The following is a 7,242-nucleotide window of genomic DNA, read 5'->3' as shown; positions in this document are numbered from 1 at the left end:
AAAAAAAAAAAAAAAAAAAAAAAAAAAACGTTGAAAAAAAAAATTAAAAAAAAAAAAAAGGTTATGCGTACAAAAAATACAGGAGGCGAGTATTTTAGGTAGAAGCCAGGCATTCTATTAATCAAAATATGATGTTCTTTTTCTGACTTTCCTTGGTAATGTCTCCGGGCTCTGAAATACTGGATTTGTTGTGGTTTCTCTCCTCATTCCGAATCACTGTTAGATTTTTGTCCTCAATCTTGGCTTTGCGTTCCTTTACTTGCAGAAGTTTCCCGCTCCCCCTGCCGGGAGCACACCCTCAACCGTCCGAGCGCCAGGCCCATCTCCCTGTTTAGAGAACCTGGCGGACTCCCCGGTAGAGGGAATGCTCCGGCTCCCGCAGGACCGCGGGGCACCCGCCCCAAACGCCCCTCACGCCCCCCACTGCTGCTGTGTTTTCGTTCCCGCCTTCCCGGAGGGGACAAGAGCATCTCGCAGATCTGGCTAGCTGCACCCAGCACTCGGCCTGGCCCGAGCAGACACCTGGAAAGGCGAGAGTCCGGGGGTGAGAGCACTGCCAGTAGGCAAGGGAGGGGAGGGGAGGGGGGTTGGCCGCCCCAGGTGCCCGGAGGATAGGACTTCTCTCTTCTCTCCTTGCTCTCTGGAAAAGACTGGATACTCATTCACTGTGGGGTTCAAATGCCTCACTTTTGATTACACCGTGTGCCTTCCCGGGGCTTTCAGTTTTTCCACGGGGGGAGTCTTCAGCCCCAAGTATCAACACGCTCGGTGGTGGGCCTGCGGGCGTTGGGGAGCAGGGGAGGGGGGTTTGCCTGCACGCTGTCCCATCCAGGCAGCAGGCGTCTGGGGTCCTCTTCTGTCGGAGTCCGGCTGGTGCCAGGAAGAGAAAGGCTGGGGATGGCCAGGGAGGAAAGGACTGAGCCTGTGTGTGTGTTTGGGGGGGGGATGGAGAGGTGTCCCCGAGGGGCGGGGGCAGTGAAGGGGCCACGGGTATGAGCCTGGGGGTGGGGGCGGGGGCACCTGCAGTTCTGTCTTCCATTTCTAGGGCTCCTCTGGAGAGACTGGGAGTCCAGAATAATTTCATCCCGGGGAACATCTGGCTCATGTTTCTCTCTCGAACATGATTTGAGCCTCTGTGTTCCCCTCCGTAATGCGAAGATCATCCTTGCAGACAGTGCTGAATGCTGGGAGAAGCTGATGAAATAGCAGACGTGAGATTATGCTCAGCAAACACAGCATCAGAGCAGGTGCTCAGCTAACAGGACTGATGCCAGGCAGGTGCTCAGCAAACCGGGCCGGGACAGAGCAGGTGCTCAGCTAACAGGGCTGATACCGGGTAGGTGTTCAGCCAATGCTGGTACAGAGCAGGTGCTCAGGTAACGCGTGTAGCTGGTTTGCTGACTGAGCGTACCCCGAAGTCGGGAAGCCTGCTCCTGCTGGCTGGCTGCCTCCCAGGATGTCTGCCTGTGATCAGAGGGCCACGTGCCTTTGCCAGTTTGGAAACGCCCACGTGTTCCGGGCGCGGAGCTGTGGGTTCCTGGGCCAGGGCACCCCCGGAGCCCACCTGGGACACGGGTCCTCAAACTGTTTTCGCCACAGAATCCCTTGTTCGGATGAACAAAGCCCAGTGGAAGCCCAGTATGTAGACAGGTAAAAAGGGGGTGGTCGGGTGGCAGCACGAGGCGAGGGGCGCAGGGACCCACCTCTCGATCACTTAGTGTGCAGGTCTGGGGTCAGCCCTGGCTCCCGCCCCGCCCCCCCCCCCCATCCCATCCCCAAGGAGCTGCCATGACACCCAACATTCCAGTGTGGAAACGGATTTGGAAGGGGAACTATCATACAGGAGGAAGATAACTGCTCAGGAAACTCAAGGAGCCTTTCGCTTTCTCTTGGCCTCAGTTTCCCCGTCTGTAACAGGAGGGCAGGTAGTTGGATCACCCAGTTTGGAGGCGTTCTGGCCGGGACACCATTAACACATGGCACAAGCGCCACCTAGTGGAGAGGAGGGGGCTATGGCAGCTAGCGCCGCCCACCCCCCCTTCCTGCCGGCCTGCCACTAGCCCCGTGTGATCTCGGCCAGCTCCCTTCCCCTCTGCATCCCCTCAGCATCTCCTCCTGCAACGCTGAGGGGCTGGGCCAAGGCTCTTCATGCGCGGTCCAGGGATCCGTGGCCGGGGATTTTGTGAATTCCCCGAAATTTCACGAAACTTGTGTGTGTGGGGGCGGAGGTCTCCGCCCCGCTCTCTGAGGGGCCTGCTTTCCTGGCGACGTCTCCTGGGAGCCCTTGCTCTAGATGAACCGCAAGGGCATCCAGGGCTCCTGAATTCTAGGAGCTTCCTCTCTGGAGTGTGCTCACGTTCAGACAACCCAGAGGGCCCACGCTGGGCACATGCATCCGGTCTCCCGGTGATGTGGGGAAGCCAAGGACAAATGAAAAGCAGCCGCCCAGGTACACGCTGGTGACGGAGGGAATGCAGCTCAGCCCCCCCTGTGCTCTGAGGTTGGTGGCTGCGCCGGGGACTCTGCAGACCTCCGCCAGCTGAGGCCGCCGTCTGGGCTTGCCGGCCCCTGAGGGGACCCCCGCGGCCCCTTCCAAGGGGGGGGGGGCGACCACGGCAGGACTGAACAACTAGTCCTCCATCTGGCCCCCTCCTTGGGCTCACCCCCAAGGCCTACCCGCCCCCGAGTGCCCCCCTCGCGCAGGGCACCGAGTGGGGGACGGAGGAGGGCGAGGAGGAAGGCACCAGCTGTCTCTGCCCCGGGGGCCGGCTCCGTGCTGAGCATTTTACCGCGATGAGTCCACCCAGTCCTGGCTCTGTGAGCATCTCAGGCCCCGCCCCAGCTCCTGGCTGGCCGCCTCGTCAACCCGTCGGCCCGAAATTGCCCACTGACTCTGCCGTTTGGATGTCTCATTTCCCAGGGGTGGGTGATGGTGACCCAGCATCTGACCCGGACGCTCCCCAGACCACACCCTGCTCTGCTGTGTCCGCACCTTTCCTCCGCTCCCTCCAGGGCCCGCGGGCCGCCCCTGCCTGCCCAGAGAGAGGGCAGGTCCTGGCCGGCCCTACCTGCGGCCCCATCGGGGCTCCCAGCCCAGGCGGTGGAGCTGCCCCACTCACCTGTCCCCCAGGCAGCCTTCTGCACCCGGGGTTTCCTGGGCATCCGGGAAACTGTCAGATGTCAGGCTTCCCTCTATAAGCGGGCAGGGGGACCAGGGTCACGCGGACGCCCTCAGCTCCTGTCTAGAGCAGGGCCTCCCTGTTTCCTCTCCCCGTTCCTGCAGACGCCGTGAGCGGGTCAGAGACTGTCTGACCCTGCGCGGATGTAACGAGGGAGATACTCCCCTGAGTGACGGTTGGGCCCCGATAACCAGCTGTGAGGGGTGGGTTTGATCCCGTGGACTCAGTTAGGGCCCGTGCACTTCCTCCCAAGGGCGTGCTGCCATCCGGAGGGGTCTCGGATCCCGACGGCATCATGCCGCCTGGTCAGCACGGCGCCCGACTCCGCAGGGCGTGCGGCTTCCACACCTTCGTGGCGGCCCCGTCTCTCACCTCCTGCCGGGTGACAGCCGCCTGCATTCCAGAGTCTTGGGTTAGATTTGGTAAGCTGGTTTCCAGCCCGCCCGGAAGCGTAATCATACGTCACCCCAATGTGCTCGCAGGGTTGTCACAGTGCGTGCTCGCCTGCGGCGAATCCCAGACGGATAAAATAAAGGGAAGTGACCGGGTCTGTCATGACCTCTTTCCGGTGACATCCTTTCCTTCTTGGACGTTCCTCTTGGCTTCTGATTTACTTCCTTCGCCCACGTCCCTTGTCCCTCACTGGATGGCCCGACAGCCGCCTCGGTGCGAGGATCTGGGTCTCCGCTGTTGTGCCCCTGTTACTTTGGGTGCGGAGTGCCGAGCCCGGCCGCGGGCCAGGAAAACCGTGGTCTTGCCTTCCAGTCATTCGGGGTCCAGCTGTTCTCACACGATGACAGGGAGGAGGAACCATCGGGGGATGAGGACTTGGAACAAACCCGTGAGGGTCTCCTCCTCCAGGCTCCCACGCCCCGGGTCAGGGACAGAGGCCTCTTCCTTCCAGGCGTCACCTCCCCTTCCTGCTGTGAAGCTTGGAGCCACCTCTGATGAGAACCCTAACACGCACGTCTGCGAACCGGGAGGGAAGGGAGCCTGATTCCGACCGCAGACTCCTGATCGCACGCGTCCGCGTGCCCGTGTGGCGGGCGCACACGGTGTCTGCGTTCCAGAAGCACGAGGAGGTCACTGTGTGGGAACGCGGGGAGTGCTCGCATCGTGTGACAGTGTGTTCCAAAGGGAGGGGTCACGGGTTCTCGGCAGACGGACAAGGGGAAGGTGTGGGACCTTTCTCCATCTTTCTAGCCCGAGCCGGGGGGAAGGAAGCATGCTGGGTGGCCTTGGTGCCCCAGCTGGACGGGCTCTTGGCGTCGCCCCGTCCTGCTGTCCCCGTGCTGCGGGCTGGCGGAGGGCCAGGTGTCGTCCAGAGACCAGAGACACACAGTCCCAGGAGGCGCTGGTGCCAGGGAGTTTAAGTAAGTTTTCACAATTAAGTAAGTATGCACAACTAGGTACAGTAGTTAACTTACATAGTAGTTAACTAGGTGTGGTATTTAATTAGGTATAGTAGTTAACTAGGTATAGTAACTAGGTGTAGTGGTTAACTACTTGTAGTTAACTAGGTGTAGTAGTTAACTAGGTATGTAGATAACTAGATATAGTAGTTAAGTAGGTGTAGTGGTTAACTATGTATAGTAACTAGTTGTAGTTAACTAGGTGCAGTAGTTAACTAGGTATGTACTTAACTAGGTCTAGTAGTTAACTAGGTATGTAGTCAACTAGATATAGTAGTTAACTAGGTTTAGTAGTTAACTAGGTCTAGTAGTTAACTAGGTATAGTAGTTAACTAGGTATAGTAGTTAGGTATGTACTGAACTAGGTATAGCAGTTAACTAGGTATGTAGTCAACTAGATATAGTGGTTAACTAGGGGTAGTGGTTAACTAGGTATGTAGATAACTAGATATAGTAGTTAAGTAGGTGTAGTGGTTAACTAGGTGTAGTGGTTAACTATGTATAGTAACTAGTTGTCGTCGTTAACTAGGTGTAGTAGTCAACTAGGTATGTACTTAATTAAGTATAGTAGTTAAGTGGGCATGTAGTCAACTAGATATAGTGGTTAACTAGGGGTAGTGGTTACATAGGTGTAGTAGTTAACTAGGTATGGTACTTAACTAAGTGTAGTGGTTAACTAGGTCTAGTAGCCCTTGAAGTGATTACACCAGGATAACCAGGTGTTTCCGTTCTCTTATCTTCTAATTTCAGACAACTCGGACTAGATTTCTTTGTGTGAGTAGGGACATTCACTCTAAAGTTTGATGGCAATTTTATTATTCTGGGAGAAAGACCAATTTGAGCCTGCCTCGCCTCTCAGGGGGTCAGCGGACCTTTCCTACAAAGGGCGGGATAGTAGGGGCTTTAGGCCCCGTGGGCGGGCGCACGGTGGCCGTGAACTCTGCAGTGTGAGAGCCGCTCTGGACGAGGCCTCCTCGCACAGCCCCACTGTGCCCAGCGGGGCCACCGTCTCACGGACCAGTAGGAAGAGGCTGCAGGGGGCCAAGGCCGCAGGGGAAGGGGCGGCGGCAGGTGCCAACCCGGTGTTCGCGGGTGTGCGGGGCAGCCCCGTGCCGGGAGAGAGCGGAGGGTGGGGCCGTGGGAAGTGAGTCTCCAGACAGAGGTGGTGGGACGCGTTCCTCCTGCCAGACCCACCGCTTACTCCCTGTGGATCTTCCACATCCCACCTGGACGCCTGCAGCTTCCCCGCGGAGGCGAGCCCACCCCAGGGCACCAGCCGATGGGACGTTGTCCCTTCGTCCAAGGTCCGGCGGCCGCTCTTGGAGATGAGGGGCGACCCGGGTCCTTCTGGAACTCAGAGCCAGACCCAGCCTTGCCCCCGCATCTGTGTTTTCGTGCATCGTTACAAGAAGGGGCCTGCCTCCGTCCCTGGTTTGCTCTCTGGAAATAGGGTCTGCCCTGAACTGGGCAGGACCCCAGCTACATGCCCAGGCGCTACTGCCCGAGTCCCCGCCTCCTAGCTCGGGTCCCACCCAGAGCTGCCACCACCTCACCCCCTCCCGACCCCGCGGTTCCACGCACTTCCACCATCACACGAGCGTCATCTGGTCCAGGAAGTCCACGGCCACCCCCTGGACAGAGCCCCTGGGGGCTCAGGGCTCCACCGGCCACTGTGACCCTCAACTCTGGGGCCCACGGCCGGCCCTGCAGGCCCCGAGTCCTCCCGACCTGAGCCCTCCTGACCCGAGTCCTCCTACCCGAGTCCTCCCGACCTGAGTTCTCCTGACCTGAGTCCTCCCGACCCGAGTCCCTACCTGAGTCCTCCTGACCTGAGCCCTCCTGACCGGAGCCCTCCTTCCCGAGGCCTCCCTGCCCGAGTCCTCCCGACCCGAGTCCTCCTTACCCGAGTCCTCCCGACCCGAGTCCTCCTTCCTGAGTCCTCCCGACCCGAGTCCTCCCTACCCGAGCCCTCCTTCCCGAGTCCTCCCGACCCGAGTCCTCCTTCCTGAGTCCTCCCGACCTGAGTCCCTACCCGAGTCCTCCTGACGTTAGTCCTCCCTACCTGAGTCCTCCTTACCCGACTCCTCCCACCTGAGTCCTCCCTACCCAAGCCCTCCTTCCCGAGTCCTCCCGAACCGAGTCCTCCCGACCTGAGGCCTCCCGACCCGAGTCCTCCTACCCAAGTCCTCCCGACCTGAGTTCTCCTGACCTGAGTCCTCCCTACCCGAGTCCCTACCCGAGTCCTCCAGACCTGAGTCCTCCTGACCTGAGCCCTCCTTCCCGAGTCCTCCTACCCGATTCCTCCTGATGTTAGTCCTCCCTACCTGAGTCCTCCTTACCCGACTCCTCCCACCCGAGTCCTCCCTACCCGGGCCCTCCTTCCCGAGTCTTCCCAACCCGAGTCCTCCCGACCCAAGTTCTCCTACCCGAGTCCTCCCGACCTGAGTTCTCCTGACCACAGCCCTCCTTCCCGAGTCCTCCTTCCCGAGTCCTCCTTCCTGAGTCCTCCCAACCCGAGGCCTCCCGACCCAAGTCATCCCGACCGGAGTCCTCCTTCTCGAGTCCTCCCAACCCGAGTCCTCCTTCCCGAACCTGTGAGTGAGTGGCTGCGTTTCTCACACTTTTGGGAGAGCCCAGGAGTTATATGCACA

This window comes from Panthera uncia, assembly GCF_023721935.1.
Source record: "Panthera uncia isolate 11264 chromosome B3 unlocalized genomic scaffold, Puncia_PCG_1.0 HiC_scaffold_2, whole genome shotgun sequence".
NCBI classification, from domain to species: Eukaryota; Metazoa; Chordata; class Mammalia; order Carnivora; family Felidae; genus Panthera; species Panthera uncia.
Note: the sequence above shows the minus strand (reverse complement) of the source record.